Raw genomic sequence first — 27,394 nt, 5'->3', positions numbered from 1 at the left:
GGAGGATCTCTTCCTAATTCATTAATAATCGAAACTAGGGCATGGTCAGATATGGAAATGGTGCCAATAGTGGCTGTTTTAATCCAATGAAATACAGAATCAGGGATTAAGAGATAATCCAGGCGTGAGTAGGAGCCGTGTGGGTTAGAGAAAAATGTATAATCTTTTTCTCCAGGATGCAGGGCATGCCACACATCTAGGAGGTGCAATTCCTGACAGATAAAGTTTACACCCCTCTGCTGGTCCCTGGGCTCTATCAGCTTAGGGGGTTGACAATCTTCCTGTCTATTCATAACAGTGTTAAAATCCCCTCCCACTACTAACGTGCATTCAGTCAGATCCAATAACGTACCCACCAGCGTGGTAAAGAAACTGTGCTGATAATCATTAGGGGCATATATATTGCAGAATGAGAACTTCTGCTGGTGCAATAACATTACGTACGTCCACATCCTGCCAGAGCTTTTCCAACTGGAATGGCAGCTGCTTATGAAATAATATTGCCACCCCCCGCTTCCTAGTCGAGTAAGAAGAAAAGTAACATTGACCAACCCATTCTCTTTTTAATTTTGCATGCTCTGTGGCAGACAGATGTGTTTCTTGAAGAAATACCACTTGGGAATGAAGTTGCTGAAAAAGCATGAGAAGCTTTTTCCTTTTAATAGGAGAGGAGAAACCATTAGCATTAAGGGAGGTAATTTTTACAGTAGCCATATCAGCCAGTCAAACATGGATAAGAGTATCCCCACATTCCCCCCGTCTCATAGCCCCCCAGCTTGGGCCAAGAGAACCATTCAGTGAGTACCTGGTAAGAACATAAGAAAATGCCATACTGGGTCAGACCAAGGGTCCATCAAGCCCAGCAACCTGCTTCCAACAGTGGCCAATCCAGGCCATAAGAACCTGGCAAGTACCAAAAAACTAAGTCTATTCCATGTAACCATTGCTAATGGCAGTGGCTATTCTCTAAGTGAACTTAATAGTAAAATATAGAAAAACTGACAAACATTTTATTTTATTTATTTATTTATTTAATATTTTTCTATACCGGCTTTCACGACTAGTAGTCGCATCAACCCGGTTTACATTTAACATTTAGTGTAATGAACATAAAACTAGATGAATTGAACTGGTGCAGGAATAGCAGTTACAATAAAACAAGGAAAAATACAACTGGGAGAGGAGGAAGCAAGAAGAAAAATATAGCAATAGGTACAAAAAACAAAATTACAAGATAATATTTACAATATGTACAAAATACAATACAAAATACAATACAAAATAACAATATGTACAAAATACAATATGTACAAAAAACATATACTGTGTCTCCAAATCTCAAGGACCCCCCCCCCCCCTTATCCCCCCTTTCCCGTCCCCACTAACAACCATTCACACCCCATTCTCACCCAGACATAAGATCATGCCATACTGGGTCAGACCAAGGGTCCATCAAGCCCAGCATCCTGTCTCCAACAGTGGCCAATCCAGGCCATAAGAACCTGGCAAGTACCCAAAAACTAAGTCTATTCCATGTTACTGTTGCTAGTAATAGCGGTGATTATTATCTAAGTCAACATAATTAATAGCTGGTAATGGACTTCTCCGCCAAGAACTTATCCGATCCTTTTTTAAACACAGCTATACTAACTGCACTAACCACATCTTCTGGCAACAAATTCCAGAGTTTAATTGTGCGTTGAGTGAAAAAGAACTTTCTCCGATTAGTTTTAAATGTGCCACATGCTAACTTCATGGAGTGCCCCCCTAGTCTTTCTATTATCCGAAAACGTAAAAAACCACAGACATACAGACCACAGACATACAGAATAGCCACTGCCATTAGCAATGGTTACATGGAATAGACTTAGTTTTTGGGTACTTGCCAGGTTCTTATGGCCTGGATTGGCCACTGTTGGAAACAGGATGCTGGGCTTGATGGACCCTTGGTCTGACCCAGTATGGCATTTTCTTATGTTCTTATGTTCATACCATTAACCCCTGAAACCACATACACCCACATTCCAAGAGACTCAGAGAAACTACCCCACAACCCTGGAGAGGTTGCGGTGCAGAGACCCCCCCGACCCCCCTTCCTTCTATAAGGACAAATACAAAAAGTACATTTGTGCCGCTTCCTCCTACATTACAAATAGGCACCCTACCCAGTGCCAAAGAAACCTGAAATTGAACATATTAACCTGTGAGGCAATACAAGGGCGAATCCACAGATAAGAACTTAACATATATATATCAATATCCATATGGAACCAGGTACTCGAGATTAGCAGGAAAAAACCAAAGTTCTGCAAATAGAAAAATACATTAACAATAAAACAATCCCTGAGCAGCACTAATCAGCATCCTGAAATGTAGGAATAGTGCACAGATCTTAAACTGCCCAAGGGTGTCTGTTACAAGCTCAGACAAGCAGAGAAGCCCATCAGGCGCTATTTGCAGGCTCCAAAGAGGACAGAAAACCGATGCTTCTTCCTTGGTAGAGAAGAAGAGTGTTTTATTATTGTGGTGCACTCTCAGTTTAGCTGGAAACGATTGTGAAGCTCAGTGCACGCTGGTGACATGGCCTTGTGCTGGGCTGCTACTGCAGCAGAAAAATCATTAAACAGCAGAATCTTCCTTCTCTGGTACTCCAAACCATACGCCCGCTTAAGCTGCATTTTATGGGATCAGTTCAAGATCCGGAACATAACTGGTCAGGGCCAACTATTAGCCTCACGCTGAGAGCCCACCCGGTGAGTCCTCTCACAGCAAAGTTGGTGTGCTGGGAGGGATAGCCCCAGAGTGCGAGGCAGCCAGTTTTCCACAAACTCGTACAGCTCCTTCTCAGTCACAGATTCTGGCAAGCCCACAATTTTAATGTTGTTCCGCCAATTTCGATTTTCTTGATCTTCTAGCCTATTTACCAGCACCACCTGCTGATCCCTTAGTTCTTGTACTTGCCTGCTGGTAGTAGCTAGCTGGTCCTCTTGATCGGACATGCGGAGCTCCACCTGATCCAGCCGCTTGGCTTGACCCTCCATGGATGTTTTTATATCATCTATTGCTGTCTATAACTTTAGGAGCCTGCCATCTAGGGCTGAAGAAACACTTGTAGAGATTTGTTGCAGCACCTCTGTTGATACTGAGGCAAGCTGACCCGCGGCCTCCGATCCGGCCGCCATCTTGGATGCCTGGGTGCAGCATGATTTACTGGGCCTGGTACTTCTCTGGCACATAGCACCGTGCCTGAGCTTAAAAAATGGACCAAAACGCGGTGTTTCATTTGTCCACCCCTCGGGCTATCAGGATCTGCAGAAATGTCCTGAAATCACCCCAATTGAAAGGAGGATTGACAGCAATTAAGTCGGGGGACCACGGAACTTCAGAGTCAAGCTCCTGGTACTGATGATGTCATTCCGGAAGTCCGGAATTCTCACTTATGTCTTGTCAAAAATAAATCATCATCACTAGGTACTGCACAGTCCTTTCCCTTAGGTTGACTAGCAGTCTCTAGATGAAGAAACCCTTCTGGTAATGAAGGCAAAGGTTGGAGGGGGGGGTGATGGTCCCGCGCCAGGGCTCAAGGAGGCTGAATACTGACCTCCTGAGATATCCCCTATTGGCGATTCTACACGTCGAAAGACGTGATTGTCCATTGGGCCCTTAGGTGTTATAGGGGATATGGGGAAACTTTTGACTTTTCTTTTCCTCCCCATTACATGGATCGAATAAGATGTAAAAAGTTTCCAATATCCAATCTTCAGTGTTGAGACTCACCTAGGCTATTATCCCCAATGGAAATGTTTAAAAAGTATATGAGAGACATATTACAGTATGAGGATAAAGATCTACCCTTGGTATCTAAGATTTTTTATTTTATAGATAAAGCTGAGGTACAAAGAGGGCAGAAAATAGAGACATCATCTATAGGTGTCTCAACATTTCTAGAAGAATCCATAGACCTTATTCAGAAAAGGGCAACTTTATTTGTATCTCTGCAGTTAGAGTCTGATAAAGACAGATTGTTTAAGGATTTTCTTAAACATAAAGATCTTAGTTTCTGTGGTCAGAAAATATATATATTTCCTGATGTCTCTAGAGCCACTCAGGCTAAGAGGAGACACTTCCTCTCCCTGAAAAATAAATTGCTAGCAATTGGGGCTAGTTTTTTCCTTAAATATCCAAGTACATGTTATGTAACTTTTCAGGGAAATAGATTTAGTTTTTCTGACCCGTCACATTTGGAGATGTTTTTACAGGATAAAAATACAGAAGGTGGAAATGTAGATGGTCAATAAGTAAGAGTATTCTCCCTCTCCTCTTGAATCTTTTTTTTATGTTATGAATTAAATATTTGGTTTTTTCCCCCAATTATGAGGCGTAATTAGTGAAACTAAACTTACTTATGTTGATGTAAAAGAATTATTTTAATTTTATTGTATTCACTATTACATACGGTATATTTTTGTTTGAAATTGTTTTGAATGAAAATTGAATAAAGAATAAATTAAAAAAAATAAATAAATAAATCATCAGTCGAGGTCTGTACCGGAGTCCTCCGCATAACTAAGTTCCTGCCTTTTGCCACCCAAAGGGAACAGTGAGTATTGCTTGTCACTTCTGTTTTCCTTGCTAACCACAAGTTTCCTTTGCTCATACATCTCTAAATAGTATCTGCAGAAACAGTCACCAGGGTGAGAGCAGTGCAAGGGTAAAAAGTTAACTTTGTCCAAGGTTCAGGAATATCCAGGTGTATCTGGATATTCTTTTTTTTTTAATTTTATTTTTCTAATTTAACATTACAGCAAAACATCATCTTACTAAAAGAAAATGGATATGCAAGTTCAGTACATAACAAAAAAAAAGAGAGAAGAAAACAATTTTCACATTCATCTAATTACAGAACAATTGCATTTCCCCTTAAAGAAACTTTGACCTGAGGGCAGAAAAATAATTGGAGACTAATAAAGCAGAAACATCCTTAACATAGAGCTTTAACGCGTTACAGGAGCTTATTACTACATGATCCACTCTAGTGCTAATTATTAGAGGGAGTTATAACAACCCTCCTAGCATTAAGGAAAGATTTTAATTGTTCCGGATAGAAGAAAATAAAGCATTCTGTTGAAGACTTAATTACGCACTTACAGGGATATTTTAACACAAATGAAAACCCCAAAGAGACTACTTGGGCTCTTAACACTAAAAATTCTCGTCTCTTCTCCTGTGTTACTGGGGCAAAATCTGGATATATACAAATCTGTGTACCCCTAAAGGTCACTTCCATATTCTTAAAGTATCTTTTCATAGTTTCACTAACATCCCTCTCAGTAATAAATTATACCATTAATGTAGCACATTCATAAAATTCAGAAGTTGAGTCTTTTAAAAATTGTGTAAGATTCCCTTTAGCTGCAATATTTTGAGAAATGTCTCGGTTTTTAGCAGAAACTGGTAAGTAAAAAAGCTTATTAAATGAAGGGATTTCTCCCTCCTGAAATTTCAAAACCTCCAAGAAATATTTTCTCAATGAAACATAGGGAAGTTCTCCCACAATCTTAGGGAAATTTATAAATCTTAAGTTCAAGTGTCTCGACTGGTTTTCCAAATGTTCCAGCCTGCATAATACAGCACTGAACTCTTTCACCATCTTGGCCTTATATTCCTGATTCCTCACCAACTCTGCTTCCACCGTCTCCATTCGCGGCCTTAATTCTTCTATCTGTACATCATGTGAGTCTATCTTCTGAGCAAAAATATCCATTTTATCATTAATTTCACTCACAACGTTCCCTACTGTAGTCACTAGGTCCCATATAGCATCCAGTGTGATTGTCGCTGGCTTTAACGGCATTTGGAAGCGGGGACGCTGGATAAACTCACCCACTTTCAGCACAGGTGAAATTCCAGCCAGCAAATTCCTCCCAGCTCCAGCAACTGATCTCTCCGAAGCTTCTTCTCTTTCTCCAGGGTAGGTGTTGACTGGGGGGGGGGCCCGAAGCCAGACCCTCTGTCCCTGATGTTTCCTGCTCTTCAGAGGTCTGTATCGGAGTCACAGTTGCTCCACCTCTCTGGCTTCCTTTCGTGGGGTCTGCCTGAGTCACTTCGGAGCTCAGTGACTCAACTGCCTGAGAGAGGTCAGGGAGAGCTGCTATCACGGGCTTTCGAGGATCCGGGGAGCTGAGCGTGATTTCCCCCAGCGAGACAAGCGCTCCACCGCTTGTTCTAGCAGCGGGGGTTTCACCTCCCGTTTCAAGCTCCTTCAGAGGTGCGTAAGATGTTATAAGCCGCTGAGTTGTTAGCTCTGGGTCCAAAGGAAAGACACAGAGCTTCCCCTTCCTTTTCGCAGGCATTGTTACCAAAAATCTTATTGCAGAAACCGGAGCTCAGCGTTCACGCAGCCTGTTCACACCGCCATCTTGCCCCCAGTCGTATCTGGATATTCTATTAGATACACAGTCTATGAGGACATCTTTTTATGTTTATGTTAATAGACTTTTTCTGTTATTGGACTTTTTTGCTAATAGGTCTGATAGGTTTCCTATTGTATATATGCGTGTGACTTGAAATAATACTATACATTTAATGGGAAGAAGTTTGCTGTTATGTTGTAAAATTCCAATAAAGATTATTACAAAAAAAAAAGTGAACTGGTAGATGTGGTGTATTTGTATTTTCAGAAGGCATTTGATGAAGTCCCTCTTGTGAGACTGCTAAGAAAACTAAAAAGTCATGGGATAGAAGGAGATGTCCTTTTGTGGAATGCAAACAGGTTAAAAGACAGGAAACAGAAAGTAGGATTAAATGGTCTGTTTTTACAGTGCAAAAAGGTAAACAGTGGCGTCCTCATGGATCTGTTTTTGGACTGGTGCTTTTTAATATATTTATGCATGATCTGGAAAGGGGTACTATGAGTGAAGTGATGAAATTTGCAGATGACACAAATTATTCAGAGTAGTTAAGTCACAAGTGGATTGTGATAAATTGCAGGAGGACCTTGTGAAACTGGAAGATTGGGCACCCATATGCCAGATGAAATATAATGTGGATAAGTGCAAGGTGATGCATATAGGGAAAAATAACCCATGCTGTAGTTACATGATGTTAGCTTCCATATTAGGAGTTACCACTCAGAAAAAAGATCTGGGCATCATAGTTGATATTACATTGAAATCGTCGGCTCAGTATGCTGTTTCTCCCAGGACAAGCAGATGGGTGACATCATCAGATGGAGCCCGTCACGGAATACTTTTGTCAAAGTTTCTAGAAACTTTGACGGCACATTGAGCATGCCCAGCATGCTACCAACCCCGTAGCCAAACTGGATCCCCCTTCAGTCTCCTTTTTTCCGCGGTGATGTTGCCTTGAGGTTTATGGGGCTCTCATTATTTTTTCCATCGTGGAAGAATTTCACCGTTTTTTCTTCAGTTTTTGCCCTCCTTGGGGTCCCCCACTGCAAATCAATTCCTCCGGCGTTTGATAAATTTTTTGCGTTGTTGTGGTCTGTTGCCAAGCGTCTACCTCCCAGTGGCCAACCTTTTTTCAATGGCGACCGGTTTTAGGAAGTGCCTCCAGTGTCCACGGATTATTTCCATTACGTCCCACACGACATTTGCGTCCTGTGTCTCGGGCCTTCCCACAATGTCTGTTGGTGTCCCAGCTGTGCTCAGATGACCCCCAAAGGCTGGCGCTCCCGTCTGAACAAGATAGAGCACTTGTTTGGCTCCAAGCAATCGACTCCATTGACTCCAGTACCGGGTACATTGAGTTTTGGGGATCAATCTCCCGCCATGATGATCAAGGGGCAAGAGATCGCTTCTCACTGGCATCGGAACATTCGAAGGCCTCTGGATCGTCTTCCTTGGCACTGGAGAAGGACCGGGCCGAGCCCTGTGGGAAGCATCAACACTGGCACCGATGGTCTTCACCGTCCGGTGCTGGCACCAACACCAGAGGGACATTGGCCTCAGCTGAACCCCCTCTGATGAGACCCCGAGGGGAGGAGACCCCATCCTCCTCCAAGCCCGGGAGCCCAGGGCGTTCCACATCAATTTCGGTGTCAGGCACCGAGCCCCTGCGGACCTCCGTGGACGCTCTGGTGATGCCCAGCCTGCCTCCTCCTCCCGGGTCGGTGCTCACAATACCGCATTTAGAGAGGAGTTGGACTGCATGGTTCAACAGGCAGTGCTAAATGCCCTCCAGGGTCTCCAGCAGCCACCGATGCTGACCCCCTTACCAGCAGCGGAACCAGTGCCCTCCATTTTGGCGCCACTGCTGGAAAGGCTGGAAGTGCTGCTCGGTGCCTTACCGACACAGCACATACCAGTGGGCCCGCCCGGTGCCCTGTTCACCACCGGTCGTCCCTCCTTCACGATCTTGATTCTGGGATCCTTAGAGGAGGTAGATGCGGTTGCACACCCACCTCCACGGGCAGTGCCGCCGGTGCCAGATCTCATTCCTGGACAGTTGGGCCTCCTGGTGCCCTGCCATCCATCGCAGGTCCCAGTGCCCTCGATGCCGGTGCAACCGCTGATGGTTTCCCCTTGCCAACCATCGATGCCTGTGTCCCATGATTTGGGTTTTGGCCTTCCTCCTTGACCCAGACAGTTTGGTGGTGAGGAGGAGGCTCCTTACCATCCATGGGGAGATGCCTCCTCTGAGCATTCCTCGGAGGCCTCCGAAGACCTTCGGTCGGAGCCTTCTCCCCAGACACGAGACGGCGCTCGCCCCTGAGGACTTATCTTTCGCGAGCTTTGTGCAGGCGATGGCAGAAACCATTCCCTTCCAACTTTTAAAGGAAGAGAATGCCTGCCACAAGATGTTGGAGGTCCTCCAATTTGTGGACATCCCTAAGGAGGTGGTGGCCATCCAGGTACATGAGGTTCTTCTAGACATCCTCTACTGACACTGGGAGCATCTGGGTTCTGTGGCTCCGGTCAACAGAAAGATGGATGCCAATTATTTAGTGCAACAGGCTCTGGGCTTCCAGACGAGCCAGTTGCCTCACCAATCAGTGGTAGTAGAATCAGTCCAGAAAAAGGCCAAGAGATCCCACCCTCATTCCTCTGTCCCACCGGGGAAGGACCACAGAGCCTTAGACGCTCTAGGCCAGAAGATTTTCCAAGGGGCCATGCTCATCACCCAAATTGTGGCATACCAGTTGTACATGAATCAGGAAACAGGTCCAGGAGTTCGCTGAGGGCATCCCGCAACAATTCCAGGAGGGTCTGCAAACCATTGTCCAAAAAGGATTGGAGACCGGTAAGCATGAAGTGAGAGCAGCCTACGACATCTTTGAGATGTCAGCAAGGGTCTAAGCGGCATGCATTAGTGCCCAACAATAGGCCAGGCTGAAAGCTTCTGACCTCCATCCGGAGGTCCAAGACAAACTGGTCGACTTCCCCTGTACAGGAGAGAACTTGTTTGGGGACAAAATCCTGGACACAGTGGCCCAGCTCAAAGATTACCATGAGACTCTGCGCCAGTTGTCTACTACCACCTTGGACCCCTCTTCGGCGACCCGCAAGGTGTCACGTAGAGATTCCAGGAAGCCATTTTACAGGCAGCAGAGATATTACCCTCCAGCTTCACGCACTCAACCAGTTCGGGCTGCCCCAAAGGGCCACCCCCGCCAACAGTGGGTACCTGAGGCTTAGCCAGCCCCTCAGCCTAACCCTGCAGCTGGCTTTTGACTGGCATAGAGAGAGCAGCAGCCTAACCCCAGTGCCCGCACCGTCTGACCCACTGATAGGGGGCCAACTCTGTCTATTCTCAAAAAGCTGGTCCTTCATTACCATTGACTGATGGGTGTTATCCATCGTAGCACTGGGTTACTGCCTGAACCTTATCAATGTTCCCCCAGTCTCTCCTCCCTCTCCTGTGTGGAGCCTTGTGGAATACGCAACAACCCTTGAGTTGGAACTCTCAGCCCTGCTACGGTCCAGAGCCATAGAACCGGTCCCCCGGACTCAGAGCGGCCAGGGATTCTACTCCAGGTATTTTCTCATTCCAAAGAGAACAGGCGGCCTCCGTCCGATCCTCGACCTCCGGGCCTTAACCAAGTTCCTCCAGAAAGAGTGGTTCAAAATGGTATCCTTGGCCACCTTACTCCTGTTCCTTCATCAAGGGGACTGGCTCTGCTCTCTCAATCTACAGGACACCTACGCACACATTGCCATCTTTCCGCCTCATCGGAAATATCTGCGCTTTGTGGTAGGCAAGTGACACTTCCAGTACAGGGATCTTCCCTTTGGACTTGCCTCCGTATCCTGGGTCTTCACAAAGTGCATGGCAGTGGTGGGAGCACATGTTCGAGGGAAGGAGCCCTTCAGTTCCTGAATGTGATGGTGGGGCTCCTCCAATCACTGGGGTTCCTCGTCAATTTCCCAAAATCCCATCTAATGCCATCCCAGTGGCTCATTTTCATCGGGGTAGATTTGGACACCATGGTGGCCAAGGCGCTCCTTCCCAGTGATCGCATAACCACCCTGGTGGGTTAGCCAGGTTTATTCATCGCCGATAGACAGCCTCAACCCGCCTACTTCTGAAGTTGCTGGGTCACATAGCGTCGTCGGTACACATCGCCACAATGGTTCACCTAGCCATGAGGGTTACCCAGTGGATGCTGCGGTCTCAGTGGCACCAAGCTTCTCTAGAACTCTCTGCACTGGTCCGTATAACTGAACCACTTCAGCTCTCCCTTGTCTGGTGGGCACAGGAATCCAACCTGAGCAAGAGACTATCTTTTCAGCCCCCGGCTGCTCAGGTGATCCTGTCTACTTAGGGTGGGGGGCCCATGTCAATGGCCTCCACCCGGAAGAGGTGTGGTCGAAGCTTGAGGCAAGATGCCAGATAAACTTCCTGGAACTCCAAGCGATGAGCTCTATGCGTTCCAGGACTGCCTGTTCAACAGGGTCGTCTTGATCCAAACGGACAACCAAGTGGCCATGCTAAGAGGCAGCGCAGATTTGGGCCTGGGCCCTGTCATGTTCTGTGCTCCAGTGTGCGATCTACCTGGCAGAGATGGAGAATGTGATGGCGGACCACCTCAGTCGGACTTTCCACCCCCACAAGTGATCCCTGAACCCCTCTGTGATGGACAAGATCTTCCACTGGTGGATTCCTTCTTGTCCTCACAGAACCACAAGGTGGACCGCTTCTGCTCCCTGTGCAGAGAGGGAAAGGGACCAGCCGTGGATGCCTTTGCCCATTTCTGGAGTGTGGGTCTCCTGTATGCATACCCTCTGATTCTTCTCATAGGCAAGACTCTCGTGAAGCTACAACAGATCTGAGCCTCCATGATCTTCATAGCCCCGCTCTGGCCGCAATAGGTCTGATTTCCGATCCTCCGTGACCTGTCGGTCCAGGAGCCCATCCGGCTGGGCATCTCACCCAACCTCATCACACAGGATCAGGGCAGACTGCACCACTCGAACCTCTGGTCAATGGCCCTCATGGCTTGAATGTTGAAAGGCTAGTGCTGCAGCCCCTCAACCTTTCAGACAATGTCTCTCAAGTCCTGGTAGCTTTGCGTAAGCCTTCCATGCGGAAGTCCTACCAAGCGAAGTGGAGGAGGTTCTCTTCCTGGTGTGTGGCACAGGGTCTTGATCCTTTCACTTGCCCCATACCTAGGCTTTTGGACTTCCTCTGGTGTCTCTTGGAGTCTGGGCTACAAACTACCTCAATCCGGGTACATCTGAGTGCCATCAGTGCCTACCACCGCAGAGTGGGCGACACTCCGATCTCAGTGCAGCCCTTAGTGGGGCGCTTCATGAGAGGCTTACTTCAACTAAAGCCTCCACTACATCCTCCTGTTGTGGCCTGGGCCCTCAACATAGTGCTGGCGTGGCTAATGCGACCTCCGTTTGAGACCCTGCACTCCTGCGAATTGAAGCACTTCACCTGGAAGGTCATCTTCCTAGTGGCAGTTACTTCTGCTCGCAGTCAATGAGCTGCAGGCCCTAGTGACCTATCTGCCTTACACGAGGTTCTTCCATGACAGGATGGTGTTGCGCATTCACCCTAATGTTCCTGCCTAAGGTAGTGACTGACTTTCTCCTGAATCAGTCCATCGTGTTGCTCATCTTTTTCCTGAGAACGCACTCTCACCCATGTGAGTGGGCTCTGCACTCCTTGGACTGCAGGCGTGCTCTTGCTTTTTATCTAGAGCGCACCACAGCGCACAGGCAGTCCACCCAACTCTTTGTCGCCTTTGACAAGAATAGACTTGGAGTTGCGGTGGGCAAGCAGACCCTATCCAATTGGTTGGCGGACTGTATCACTTTCTGTTATGAACAAACGGGCCTTCCGTTCAGTGGCCGAGTGAAAACACACTCAGTAAGGGCCATGGCAGGATCAGTAGCACACTTCCGGGTAGTCCCTATTGCCAAAATCTGCAAGTCCGCAACGTGGCGTTCCCGCCACACCTTCGCAGCCCATTACTGTATGGACAAGGATGGCCGATGGGACAGTGTCTTTGGCCAGTCTGTCCTCCGTAACCTATTTTCAGTGTGAGAACCCAACTCTCTCTACCTAGGGCCCAACAGCCTGCCCCTTGTTGCCAACAGCACCCTTGTTGTTGTGCCTGTTGCACTTTATTGGGTGCCTGTTGGCCCAGTGCATTCCGGGGGCAGCCTGCAGCTTGGTATTCACCCATCTCTGAGGACTACCATCCTGCTTATCCTGGGAGAAAGCAGAGTTGCTTACCTGTAACAGGTGTTCTCCCAGGACAGCAGGATGTTAGTCCTCAGGAAACCCACCCGCAACCCCGCGGAGTTGGGTTCGTCTGCGTTTTGTTGTTTTATTTTTTCGCTCGTTCTTTTCTGCTTTGATACGAGACTTAAGGGGGACCCCGTGTGGCTATGGGGTTGGTGGCATGCTGGGAATGCTCTGTGTGCCAGTTAAAGTTTCTAGAAACTTTGACAAACTTATTCTGTGCCGGGCTCCATCTGATGATGTCACCCATCTGTGAGGACTAACATCCTGCTGTCCTGGGAGAACATTGGTTACAGGTAAGCAACTCTGCTGTCAATCAAAAAAGCAAACAGAATATTAGGAAGGAAATGGCAAATAAAATGGAGGATATCACAATGCCTCAATATCACTCCATCGTTAGACAGCATCTTGAATACTGTGTGCATTTCTGGTTGCTGCATCTCAAAAAAGATATAGTTGCACTGGAGAAAGTACAGAGAAGGGTGACCAAAATAAAGGGCATGGAACAGCTCCTCTATGTGGAAAGGCTAAAGAGGTTAGGGCTGTTCAACCTGGAGAAGAGATGGCTGGGGGGGGGGGGGGGGGGTGGATATGATAGAGGTCTACAAAATAATGAAAGGACTTGACTGGGTAAATATGAAATGGTTATTTACTCTTTCGGATATTACAAGGACTAGGGGGCACTCCATGAAGTTAGTGGATAACACATTTAAAATGAATTGGAGAAAGTTCTTTTTCATTCACGCACAATTAAGCTCTGAAATTCATTGCTAGAGGATGTGGTTAAGACAGATAGTGTAGCCGGGTTTAAAAAAGGTTTGGATAAGTTCCTGGAGAAGAAGTCCATAAACTGCTATTAATCAAAAGGGAATAGCCACTGCTTGTTGCCAGCATTAGGAGTATGGGATCTGTTTAATGTTTGGGTACTTGCCTGGTACTTGTCCCTTGGATTGGCCGCAGTTGGAATTAGGATTCTGGGTTTGATGGACCCTTTGTCAGACCCAGTATGACATATCTTATGTTCTTATGTTACACCATCTTGACACTGTTTATGAAGCTGCCGTAGGTGCCAATGGCTACTTTGGAAATTAAATTCCTGGCATGGAAAACTTTATTTCTAATAGCAATCTCATCAGTAAGAAGAATAAATGAGTTATGGGCCTTAGTAACCTTTATACCCTTTACATAGATATTCAAAAACAAAGTATGCCTCAGAACACACCCAACGTTTCTTAAGGTAGTATCACAATTCTACCTGAATCAAGAAATAATACCAATTTTTTTTCCTAAGCCACATACTGCAACTGTGGAAAAGGTATTGCATACCCTAGTCTGCAGAAGAGCGCTTTTATTCTAATTGGACAGAACTTAAACATTCAGGAAGCCAACCCAGCTTTACATATCTTATGATAAAGGCTCAGCTGTGTTATGATTCCTACCTGCAGAGTTTCCCTCGCGAGCAGGCCTTCACCTACATTCCTGCGCTGCCTTCTCCTATGCGGCAGAGGCCGCCGACATCTAAGCCGCATTCTGCGACAGTCAGGGCCTGTCTTCCGCGGCATATAGCCGCCACCGCTGGGGCCTGCCTAGCGGCCTGAGGCCGCTCCTGAACTATTCTTAGCGGCAGGAACACCGCCGACAGTCTGGCCCTGCTTCTGCCTGCCTTTAGGTGCGTGGCCGCGCCTCTCTACTAGATTTAAAGGGCTCGCGGCCGGATATGCCCCGGGCCCCACTTGATGACATCATCCTGGGCGTCTTCCTAGTTAGCCCTATAAAAGGACTTCTTCTTCACTTCAGCCTTTGCCTTGCATTGGAGTTTCCTGCTCCTGGAAGTCCTGTCTTCCAGCGCTCTGTCAGGTCTTTGTTCCTTGTTCTTTGTTGGAGCTCCATGTCCTATCTTGATTCCTGAGTCTTCGTGGCTTCCCGATGTTCCATGTCCTCATTTTCCGAGGTTCATAGTCCAGGCTTCCTGATGTTCCACTTCCTGATGTTCCGAGGTTCCGCTTCTCCTTTGCTTGTTCTTCAAGTCTCTTGTCCTTCCAGCTCCTCGAGTCCTCCAGATGACATCCCGTAGGTAAATCCGTCTCATCGGTTCCTGTTCTCATCATTGGAGTTTCGTCTCAGCTGGATTCCCTTCCTGCGCTTGTCCTGCTCTCCGCGTGGTCTGTGACCAACCTCTCCAGGTTGTGTAGGGCACGCAGCGGAACAGGGTGGTCTGTGACCAGCCCATTGGGTCCGCCCATGTTGGGCTGTGTAGGGCTCCCTGAGAGACAGTGCCAATGTCTGAATCTTCCAAGCTGCTCGTCTCGTCCGGAGTCTTCCAAGCTCCTCGTCTCGTCCAGTCTTCCAAGCTCCTCATCTCATCTAGAGTCTCCTATGTCATAAGGCCTTCGTCTGCCCTCATCCTCAGTCCGGCCTGCTGCTTCTTGCCGATACCTAGCGGCAGGTCCGAAAGAACTGGGAACTGTCGGAGGACTGTTCAATAACCAACATTGCGTTGTTGGCCTTCCAGAAGTATGCAGGTCCGGTAGAGGGTCAGCTTTAGTCTTCACCCATGCTTGGACACACCTCGCCTACCTCGATGCTGCTCTGGAGTCTTCTGGGGTCATGCCGAGGCCCAAGGGCATACAATCCCCTCAAGATGGGACCACTCTCCTAGCATTCCCAGAAGAGAATGCAAGGCCTCCTATGGCCTCCCAGAACAAACTGTCAATAAAAAAAGTTATGCAAATGAGTTTCACATTGTTATACAACCATGGGTTTGGAAATACCACACACTGTAAAAGCACATCATATCAGAGCAGTGGTCACATCAATAGTATATCACACTTTGGCAGCATTCCAGGATATCTGCACAGCTGCCACATGGTCTACTATACATAGTTTTCCATAACATTACTGTCTGGATAAGGATTCAAGTACAGGTAAGTGTATTTGGACAAGCATGCTAAAAAATATTTTTAAATATTCAAACCAAATTTTCCACAAAATACAAAACAGGTTGGAAAGGCAAAACAACTTCAGAGAAAACCTTAGCTGGGAAGTCCCATCTTGTGTGACAGTTTGTTGTGCTTATCCACAGAAAAAGCAGTTGCTTGCTTGCAACAAATGTTCTCTATACAGCAAAACAAACAGCCACACAATCCTTCTCTCCTAGGGAAGTTTTCCTAGCATGGAGAAAGACCACAGAGACTTGTGCTCAAGGATTGTAGTGTGGGAAGGCTCAATCATACTCCAAAAGCAATATCTGGGCTTTGAGAGAAAAATGTCTCACCCTAGAGCTGTATGACATCATCTGTCTTGCATAGCTGTTTGTTTTGCTGTCCATGAAGAACACTTATTACAGGTAAGGAACTTTGCTTTTTTTCTTATGATGGGCATAGACAGGGATACCTATTTATGAAACAGACTTTTGTCTTCATGGCTTTCTCAGTGTATTTTTTTCTCTCTTTCTAAAGCAGAAGCTCCACTTTTGAAGAAAGTTAATGCTCATCAGTTGAAAGCTGTAGCAAAATCTTTAGCTCAACATCACACCTCCATCCAGGACATATGCAAATCTGCCACATGGAAGTCCATACATACTTTCACTAAGCATTACTGTTTAGATCAAGATTCTAACAATGATACTTTGGTCAAGCAGTTTTGAGAAATATGTTCCAAATATGCATTACTGCATATTTATTGAAGCTTGTGTGGCTGGCTGTTCCTTCTTGTCCACAAAGAAAGACAAGTTGATTCTGTCACAGGTGTTCTCTGTGGACAGCAGGAAAAAAAAACAGCAACACAATCCTTCCCTCCCCCCTGAAGGTGAAATTTAACTTTACAAAGACTGACTGGGTTTGTGCAGCAGCTGCAACGAGTCAACATATGTGCATGCTTAGAAACACTTTTTTTTTCATTCTTCTGAGCTAGTAGAGAACTTTTGTCAGATGATGTCGCTCTACTTGTTTGGCTGTTTTGTTGTGCTGACTACGAAGGACACCTGTTACTGGTAAGCAACTTTGCTTTCTCTTGGGTAGGTTCAGTGACAAGTGAGAAAGGAGCAGAGTCAATTTCCACTGGCCTGTGCACATTCAGCCCTCTCTTCCCTTTGTGCCTGGTCCCAAACTTGATGGTGATCTGTAAGTGGCAACAGTAATAGTAATGAAAGTCAGCACAGGGCCCACAAGCCAGCGCAAGCTCACAGACCCCACAGCATCTCTTATCCCTCCTGGCACAGAACTTTCTGTTACCTCAGAAACTCATGCAAGGGCAGTGCCACTGTATGGCCCATGAGTGTGCCCAGGCCCACAGACCCACACTAACGTCCACCATCAGTGCTTCTGCTGTCCTCAATTTAATACTAAAAAAAAAATGATCCAGAAAATGCCAGACACTTATACTATCAACAAAGAAACATGAAAAAGTCTAGCTCAAATTTGGAGGGATTGTATGTAATCAAACTGGGGAAACCTCATAGAGTGCCAATAATAGGCTAAATTGGATGCCTATATGGCTACTTATTCTGAAACTCCAACTCCAACGATGTGGATGTCAGAATGAATGTATAATCATTGGTAACCCCGGATGAGAAGATGCTTAATATATTATTCCATTAAGCTATCTTATCAGTCCAGTATAAGTCCACTGCTGTAGGAGTGAGTGATGGTATACAAAGGAATTGTTATACCAAATAAACTCACTGTTATGACGCCAAGGCTATCCGTGAAAATCTTCATGCAATAAGTGTAACGATCCCGACACTGCAATGTTTCGAATGGAATTTCTTCATCAGGGAATCACTTCTAGGCATGGAATCTGCTTGTATATCTCGGCTGTAATAACATACCTGGAACGATATTGAAGCCATACAATCCTTATGATGAAGTCTAAAACATCTATGAATGGACAGCAATATACAGATAATGTAGGACTCACTCAGTAAATGATGGTAACTGCGCTCCTTCATTAGAATGCTGTACGTGCACTATAGGTGGAGCGTTGACTTTTGTGGTCGAAGTGCTTCTTCATAACTGAGACTAATGGTGCACAGAATAAAAAGCATATCCATGGGATGACCCACGTCGCGGCTGTGAAAGGTATTGTGACAAGATCAAACAAAGATTAAACAAACTTACTTGCGCGATTGCGATCTGCTCGTCTCGCTGCTATGGCACTGACAGTCGGCGGCCAGAAAACGCTAAGCTTTAAACAAAAAACTCCCGCCGATTCTGTATTAGAGGAAATGACGTGTGTGTCCATATATGGTCATCTGCGTCATCAAGAAGCCATTTTGGATGTGGAAGGGAACCCCTAAATGTCCAAATTAGGATATGTACGTCATCAAGCGGCCATGTTGAATATTATTGTAACAGAAGGATCTGTCTAAAGATCTCCTTTAAAAACGGAAGGATGTAACATCTATATGTGGGGCTCCAAAAAGAACTGGATGAACTAATATAAGAAAGAAAAGTTTAAACCCATTGAAAACTGGAAATATGATCGTGGGTGCGCTCCTCAATTTAATCCCATCTAAAAACAACTAATTTAATTCTTCTCAGGGATTCTTTACTGTTTTAGCTCAAAGACTTATTTATTTATTTATTTAACAGTTTTATATACCGACCTTCATAGTAGATAACCATATCGGATCGGTTTACATTTTAACAAGGGAAAACTAAGGTAACAATTCTGGTTAATAATAGATAACAAAGGAAAAAGGAATAAGTCAAAGTTACAATCAACAAGGAATGGAAAAAACTTGGAGGCTTAAAGACAAGCTGGAAGGAAGATAAAGGCAGGTAGAATAAATATGACGTGATACGAATAAATTAACGGGTTAGAGCATATGCTTTAACCTGGAGGTGCCAGTGTCCATTGTTCAGGAGGAAGTGTGTCAAAAGACCTTGTAAGAAGTGTGGCTCAAACTAGTGATTATTATTATTATTATTATTATTTGTTTTTGTTCTATGCATTATCTTCCTATTTTGACTAAATCATAAGTTTCAGGGAGTAGGGACAGCCTATTATGTCTCCATGTAGCACTACATATATCTGGTATACACTACAGAGGTCACTATTCAAAACTAAACATTTAGATAGCTAACGAATTAAATAGCTAATTTATTATTTAGATTGTTACTGTGAGCTATCCATCTAAATAGCTTTGAATATTGACCTCTATAGAAATCTATAATAAGGGGGATATCAATACCTATAAACGAAGCTTGACCGACGTGCCGCAAATGCGCAGTAGAGATCAGCTCTACCGCGCATGTGCGGGCGAGCACGTCGGTCTGACGCTAAGAAAAAAAATGGCGGCGTCCAGTGGCAGCAGCGGGCGGCGGTAGCGAGCGGCGGCAACGGCGATAGCGGGCGGCGGTAGCGAGCGGCGGCGGCAGTAGTGGCCAGTAGCGAGGGAGGGAGAAGAGAGAGAGAGGGAGGGACGGACTGAGTGGGAGGGAGGGACGGAGAGAGAGAGTGGGAGGGATTGACTGAGTGGGAGGGAGGGATTGACTGAGTGAGAGGGAGGGAGTGGGACTGAGTGAGAGGGAGGGAGTGGGACTGAGGGAGGGAGTGGGACTGGGAGAGAGAGGGAGGGAGTGGGACTGAGGGAGAGTGAGTGGGACTGAGTGAGTGAGAGGGAGAGAGGGGGGGAGGGAGTGACTGAGTGAGAGGGAGGGACTGAGTGGGAGGGAGGGATTGAGTGAGGGGGAGGGACTGGGGGGAGGGACTGAGTGAGAGGGAGGGGGGACTGAGTGAGAGGGAGTGAGTGGGACTGAGGGAGGGAGTGGGACTGAGGGAGAGAGAGGGAGGGAGGGAGTGGGACAGTGAGTGAGAGGGAGGGAGAGAGGGGGGAGGGAGTGAGTGAGACTGAGTGGGAGGGAGGGACTGAGTGAGAGGAGAGGGAGGGTGGGGAGGAGTGGGTGAGGGAGGGCGGGAGGAGGTAGGGGGTGGTGAAGAGTGAGGGGAGAGAGAATGAGGGGGAGGTGAGAGACAGAGGGATGTAGCCCGTTTTAACGGGCTTAACGGCTTGTATATAATATTACAAAAGTGAATGGAATAGGTTGCTATAAATAATCGGAAGACCACAGAAACCAATGGACACAAACTTTGGCTCCCGTTCTATACTAAACATTTTGCTATTTAGGCGTGTGTAAGCACATAGATACTTGTATGATAATTTATAATAATAGCTAAAAGTACAGGATTAAATATTGTACCAAAGGAAGGTGTTTAGTTGTTTGGCAGGTGTAGGTGGTGTGATATTGTATAGCTTTGTGCCTCAGCAGAATGAATAATAAGCCCTGAATTATAATCTGAGAAGCCAATATTTGCTTTACAAACAAAATTACAGTATATTTTTTCAATATATGTTAGCATATTTTGTTTTATTTCACTCTAAAAGATAATTGGAATTATCAGTTCCCAGTTCATACCCCAGATCAATCCATATGCATGGGTTTTTCATCCCAATCAGCAGATGGAGACAGAAAAGCTTTACTGATACTGTGCAGTTGCTCAGTATTTATCTATTTCCAGCAGATGGTAGAGGCGCAAAACCTGCAGTCGGACATTTGTCTGGAGAAATAACTCCCAGGGGTGCTACGTCCTGTTGGTGGGACCATCGCCCTGGTAGAGTTGGGTTGAGCAGGGGATCGGTGGCCCTACTCCAACCTGGAGGAGGGTTCTTCACAGCCAGTGGTGCTGGCTCATTCATGCCCTAGGCTCTTCTCCCTCTCTGGTTGTCTCTACTTCCCTTCTCTGAAGACTCCAGTGGGAGAAGTATTGTTTTTCTTGTGGGGTGTTTTTTGTTTTGGGGGGATCTGATCCCTTTAAGTTAAAAAAAAAAAAAAAAGCTGCAGTAAGCGAAACGGCAGAATGAGTTAGAGGGCCTCTGCATTCTGGAGGGAAGAGAGGTCTGTGGTGGTCCTGCCCACTGGTGTGGGTCTTTTCCAAGTAACATGTTGCTCGGAGAGAGACGGGAAGAAGCCTGCTGAGGTTTCTGAGCAGTAGCCCTAGGAGAACATCAGGCTGGTTCCCCCATACCCTGCCGATCTCTTCCTTTCATAGAAGCCCAGAGCTACTTCAGGAAGACTTCTTTTAAGGAAAGTCTTCATTTTATTTTCTGGCCCTTTAAGAGCAATTTTAAATTTCTGGCACCATCTCTTTAAAAAAAAAAAAAAAAAAAAAAAAAAAAAAAGGTGAACTGAACTGTTGGAGGCCATAGAGGCTGGGCAGCACAGGAGGAGTATTGGTGATTCATTCCACACAGTATAGAGGCCTAATTGGAGATGTGTTTTGACCACACGGAGCATGAGAGGTAAAGCCGACTGTTTCTCTTTTTTCCCCATGCCAGCAAGATGGCCACAACTGAGGCAGTGCAGTAAGACCACAATGCATGATAGTTGTTTCTGGTCTCAGTGAGGTTTGCGACATTGACAGAGAGGTCCTTCGGAGGAAGTCTGTGCCACAATCTCCTGGGGTGAAAGAAGCAGCACTTCCAGCTTGTAGCTTCTTCTTCTTGGGAAGTGCAGCGAGAGTGGGAATGCTGGTCATTTTAGAGGCTGCTCGCACGGTAATGGGATTTACAGGGTAGGATTCCACTGCCTATCCTTCCTTAAATCCTATCAAAGGGGGGGCTCGGGGGCTGCACAGAAAAGGACAGGGGACTTTTCTGCTTGGCACTAGGAGTAAGAGGAGGAAGAGGAACCTAGTTTCCCCAGTTAAATCCTGTTGAGGGGTGCTCACGGGCTCCACAGAAAAGGGTAGGGAACTCTTCTGGACTGCATTGGGAGTCAGTTAAGTAAGAGGATCCTAGGTTCCCTAGTTAAATCCTGATAAAGGAGGTTCAGGAGCTCTACAGAGAAGATCAGAGGGCTCTTCTAGTCTGCACTGGGGGTGCAGGTGGCTTGATGGCTTCTGTTTCTCTGAAATATTGTGTGACCAGGAGATCATTTTTATGGATTCCCTGGTTTATCCAGTGAAGCTGTCAGGTGTGCCTAACTGCTGGTTATAGGCTTGGTAACTGTGCAAGCTGCCATTCCTATGGAGAGGATGCAGTATGCCAGGGAATAGAGCAGGCAGAGCTGGCTGATTGACGGAGGCCGGCTGGAGCTTCGCCAATACCAGCCCTCGTTCCCCGTAGGTTGAGCGCTTTTGTACCGGGTCTGGCTGGACTAGGTGGGCCTCCATCCGAGCTGTTTTCTGGGACAAGGAGGAGGTCAGCCAGGGGCCAGCAGTGGTAGTAAGAATTGGTAGTCCAATCTGGATGAGACGGAGTCCTGAGACCGGGCGCCAAGGAGTACAGGAGGAAGGCAGAGGGCGCCTGAGTAAGAACAGGCCAAGTCCAGAATGAAGACAAGAGGAGCGTAGAGCAGGCTGAAGTCCGGGCAGGTGGCAGGCAAGGAGAGTAGCAAGGCAAGCGTAGGTCAATACCAGAAGTCAGCAGAGGGTTGGTCAGGCAAGGCAAAAGTCAAACCAGGAGACGGGCGGTAATGTAGTCAGACGAAGCAGAGGTCAATACCAGGAGATAAGCAGTAGCGCAGTCAGGCGAAGCAAGGGTCAATATCAGGAGGTCAGGTAATGGAACAAGCAAGGTAGAGATGAACACAGGAACAGGAACATGGAGGGTATGCAGGAACAAGCAACTCAGGACACGACCAGCGTGGAGACCTGTTGCCAAGGCAAGGAACACTTTGTTTAGGCTGGTATCAGGAGCCAGCTGAAACACCCAGGAGCCAGTTGAAGTACCCAAGAGCCAGCGTTGATACCAGCCTAAACAAAGTGTTTCTCGCAGAGGCCAGGGTGCTGGAGTTGCAACCACACACCTGACGGTTATTTCGGTTTTCAGTACCCAGCGTCTGGGATTATTTGCAGGTCCTAGAATCTAGGACATCTATGCTAGTTATAGCTCCCTGCGCATTCATGCATATGAGGCCTCTTCATGGGGGCACTGCTGTCCTGATGGCACCCTCAATCCAAGGAGTTTCAATTGAAGCTACCACTGCAGATGGAATCCAAGTCCAGTCTCTCCTGGTGACTTCTCTGGCCAAATTAGAGCTGGGCATAGAGTTGGAGATCCCATATTGGGTTGTAGTGACCACTAGGGATGTGAATTGTGTGCCCGATCGTTTTAACAATCGGGTTCGGCTGGGGGGAGGGGAAAAATCTGATCGTTAGAGATGTGAATTGGGATCGGTTCCGATTCCAATTCACATCACTAATTTTTTTTAGTGAGTCCCGCGCCGATAAAAAACCCCCACCCCGACCCTTTAAAATTACTCCCTTAGCCTCCCCCACTCTCCCGACCCCCCCTCCAAAACTTTTTACACATACTTGGTGGTCCAGGGGGGCCGCGGGGAGCGATCTCCCATTCCCAGGCCATCAGCTGCGCTAAAAAAAAATGGCGCCAATGGCCCTTTGCCCTTACCATGTGAGAGGGTATCCGTGCCATTGGCCGGTCCCTGTCACATGGTAGGAGCACTGGATGTCCGGTGCCATCTTTAAAGATGGCCGCCGCCATCGTAAAGATGGCCACTGCCATCTTTAAAGATGGCGCCAGCCATCCAGTGCTCCTACCATGTGACAGGGGCCGGCCAATGGCACGGATACCCTGTCACATGGTAAGGGCAAAGGGCCATCGGCGCCATCTTTATGAGTGGCAGCCGAAGGCCCGAGAGCGGGAGATCGCTCCCCACACCCCCCCGGACCACCAGGTAATTTTAAAAAGTTTTGGGGGGTGGGGGATCGGGAGGATGGGGGAAGCTAAGGTGGTCGGTTTAAAGGGTCGGGTGGGGGTTTTTTTATCGGGCCATCGGCGCCATTTATATTAGTGGCAGCCAAAATGGCGCCGATGGCCAGAGAGCGGGAGATCGTGCCGGGACCCCCCCCCCACTGGACCACCAGGTAATTTAACATTTTGGGGGGGTTCGGGAGGATGGGGGAGGGTAAGGGATTGGTTTTAAAGGGTCGGGTGGGTTTTTTTTTATCGGGCCATCGGCGCCATTTATATTAGTGGCAACCAAAATGGCGCCGATGGCCCGAGAGCGGGAGATCGCGCCGGGACCCCCCCCCCACTGGACCACCAGGTAATTTAACATTTTGGGGGGGGTTTGGGAGGGAAAGGGATTGGTTTTAAAGGGTCGGGGTGGGTTTAGGGGTTGTTTTGGTGTGCCGGTTTCCCCGCCCTCCCCCCAAATAATTCCCGTGCTCGATTTAACAATTTTTGACGATAAATCGGGGGAATTTGTATTGTATCGCGCACTCTAACGATTTTTGACGATTTAAAAATTATCTGACGATTTTTTTAAATCGTCAAAAAATGATTCACATCCCTAGTGACCACCAATGCAGGTCTGAAAGGTTGGGGGGTGGGGGGGCATTTGACAAGAACAAGTGGTACAGGGCCAATAGCTGGCGGAGGAGGCATCATGGTCTTTTAGTCATTGGGAGACGGGAGCTGCTCACAAGAAATTACTTTCTTTTCTTCCACAGTTACATGATCAAGCGATGCGAGTCCTGTCAGAAAATGCAACTATGGTAGCTTATATCAACCACCAAGGAGGGGAACAGGAGTCTCATGTTTTCGCAGGATGCTGAGGAGCTTTTCTGCTGAGTGGAGCAAAATCTGGTGGTGATGGTTGTGCCTCATGTCGTCTGAGTGGATAATGTTCAAGCAGACTTTAAAGTTGACAGGTACTGGACACTGGAGAATAGGAGCTGGCAGAAGACATGATGGCTCTCATTCTCTCCAAATGGGGCACTCCACAGCTGGACTTTATGGCATCAAAGCAGAATGCCAAAGCATCCCACTTAGTCAGTCGCAGGTGGGAGGTCAGAGCAGAGGGACTCAATACTCTTGTTTGATTGAGTGGCTCTTTGGAAGAGGTCATCACCACCTTTTTGCAGGCTAGGAGACATTCCACTTCACTGGCTTATGTCACGATTGTTATGAATCGCTGCCTGCGGGTCCCCCCGCGAGCAGACACTCACTCCATGTTGCCTTTTGTTCTTCTGCTTCACCCGACACGGCACGGACGCCACCGTCTGGCCTGCCTGCACGGCTGGAGCTGCGGACTTGTGTTCACCATGTGGCCCGGAGGCTGCCCCTGGTGCTCAGCTTCACTGCAGTGGGAGCCGTGGACTTTTCAGCGTCCTCTTCACTGCCGGAGCCGCCCCCGACGTCCTCATCACCTTCGCTGCCTGGAGGTTGCACCCCCAGCTGGGGTAGCGGCTGGAGCCGCCCCCCGGGGTCTCCTGCAGTGGCTGGAGCTGCTGCCGTCATCGGGCCTGCTCCTCAGGCCCAGCCCTGTGTCTGCGACGTCGACGCTGTGCAGGCCGCTGTCCATGGTCCTGCATAGCCAGTTTCCTGCTCCTCCTAGGCGCGCGGCCGCGCCTCTCTTCTGTATTTAAAGGGCCAGACACAGGAAGTGTGCCTGGCTCCACCTTTGAGTGGATTTCCTGCCTAGCCCTATAAAAGGGCTGCTCCATCATTCAGTCTTCACCTTGCATTGGAGTTACTTCACTCTGGAGGCTCCTGCCTGCCAGAGCTCCATTAGGTCTTCTGTCTTCTTCTGGAGCTCCTCATCTCGTCTCGTCTTCTTGTCATGCCATGTCTTCGTTGCCTGAGGTCCTCGTCCAGGTGTCCTGGTGTCTCGTTTTGATCCTCCACTTCCTGATGTCCCAGGTACCTTGATGTCCTGCCCTTCTTGGTGTTTGCTTCAGCGCTCCTGAGCCTTCTGGTACCTGTCAGGCTGTGCTCTCTCGGATGACATCTTTCCCGAGCGTGGAGTAGCCTACAGGTGAAATTTGTCCCTGTGCTCCTGAGCCGTCATGTCCTGCCAGCCTTTGTGGAGCTTCGGACGGCATCGGCTCCGTCGTTGGAGTTCTGCTTCGACTGGATCTTCCCTGCGCTTGTCCCGTTCTCAGCGTGGTCCGTGACCAGCCTCTTCGGGCTGTGTAGGGCGCGCAGTGGGACAGGGTGGTCCGCGACCAGTCCCGCGGGTGGACTGTGTAGGGCGCCCTGAGAGACAGTGCCAATGTCCTTCCGCCCAATCTCTCGTCTCGTCTGGACTTCGTCAAGTTCCTCGTCTCATCCCGGATGCCGTTGCATCAGTCTTGGTATCGTGTCAATGTCTTGTTCCTGATGTCGTTGCATTGACCCTGGTTCGGGATGCCGTCGCATCGACCATTGGTCCGTGATGTCTTCGCATCAGCCCTGGTGTCATGTCTTCATCTGTGATGCCATTGCATCAACCCAAGTCTTCGTCTGTGATGCCGTCGCATCAATCCAAGTCTGTCATGTATTCATGTCAAGGTCCGTCTGCCCTCATCCTCAGGCCAGGCCTGCTGCTCCATGCCGATCCAAGTGGCAGGTCCGAAAGGGCTCGGAATGGTCGGAGGACCATTCACATTCCAACATCATCTTGTTGTTGGCCTTGGGAGCTTGCAGGCCTGGCGGAGGGTAAGACCGCCAGCCATGGTGGAACACGCTGTCAACCCTCGGTTCGGTCCTGGATCCGTCTGGGGTCGGTGCCCAAGGGCACACTAAAACCATCCCGTTCACGTAACAATGATTTGGAGAGTGTTTGGGTCATAGTGCCTCGGAGAGAATGTTGTGCTACTTCCAGCAATGGTGTCTCACATTCTGGCTTCTTTGCAAAATGGTCTAACAAAAAGGATTGCATTCAATCCCTAAGCGTCCAGATAGCAGTTTTGGGCTGTTTCAGAGGTAAGATGCACAGGGTATCTCTGGCATCACATCTGGATGTGGTCCGTTTTCTTCAAGGGGTGAAGCATTTGCATCGTCCAGTGAGGCGAGTATCCTCCTTGTGGAATCTTGATCTGGTTATCTGGGTTCTCTGTGGTTCTCCAGTTGGTCCATTGTGAAAAGCGTCCTTGAAGGACCTTACACTGAAGGTAGTCTTTCAGAGCTTAAGGCGTGGTTTTGTCATGACCAGTTCCTTCAGTATTCTGAGGATAAGGTATCTTGGTGTATGGTATCTTCATTCTTACCGAAGGCGGTTTCTGCCTTTCACCTCAGTCAGACGGTTTATCTTCCCACGTTTTGGAATTTGGACTCTTCTTTTCTGAATATAAAGGAACTTCACTTATTGAAAGTCTGTTGGGTCCTTTTGTGCTGCTTGAAAGTCACCAACAATTTTTGGAGGTCCGATCATTTCATTCTGTTTGGGGGAACAAATAAAGAGAGTAAAGCTTCTACATCCACCATTGATCGATGGCTAAAGGAAGCCATTGTGCCTGCTTATGTTTGTAAGGGAGCTTGATTCCTGAGGGACCTCAGACCTATTCTATTAGAATTCAGGTGGCATCCTCGGTGGAGTGTCAGTTGGGGTCACCAGAGAAAATCTGTCGAGTAGCAACCTGATCTTCTCTACATACTTTCACAAAGAGTTACTGACTGGATGTTTGGGTGCCAAAAACAGTTGGTTTTGCAGAGAGTGTACTTGAGCAAGTCTTTCAGATTCCCGCACAGGGTAGGGGAGCTTGGGTATGTCCCACGCATCTGGACTGATCTTTGGGGTATGAACAAGAAAGGAAAATTGGTTCTTACCTGCTAATTTTCGTTCCTGGAATTCCACAGATCAGTCCAGAGCCTCGCCTTTTATGGAAAGACTGCTCTGGTTTCGGTGTGCAAATAGTAAAGAAATTGTTTTTGGTTTTGGAGTTTTCAATCACA

General features: G+C 47.5%; 1 protein-coding gene across 3 annotated transcripts in view; it reads left to right on the top strand.

Moving 5' to 3' along the window:
• The window catches only part of LOC115092811 (disintegrin and metalloproteinase domain-containing protein 9-like), a 501,882-nt gene that overhangs the window by 349,104 nt on the left and 125,384 nt on the right, over positions 1 to 27,394 (top strand). The gene's annotated exons all lie outside the window — the stretch shown is intronic.

This window comes from Rhinatrema bivittatum, chromosome 5, assembly GCF_901001135.1.
Source record: "Rhinatrema bivittatum chromosome 5, aRhiBiv1.1, whole genome shotgun sequence".
NCBI lineage: Eukaryota > Metazoa > Chordata > Amphibia > Gymnophiona > Rhinatrematidae > Rhinatrema > Rhinatrema bivittatum.
The sequence above is the reverse complement of the archived record's forward strand: the minus strand, read 5'-3'. Positions and strand labels throughout refer to the sequence as shown.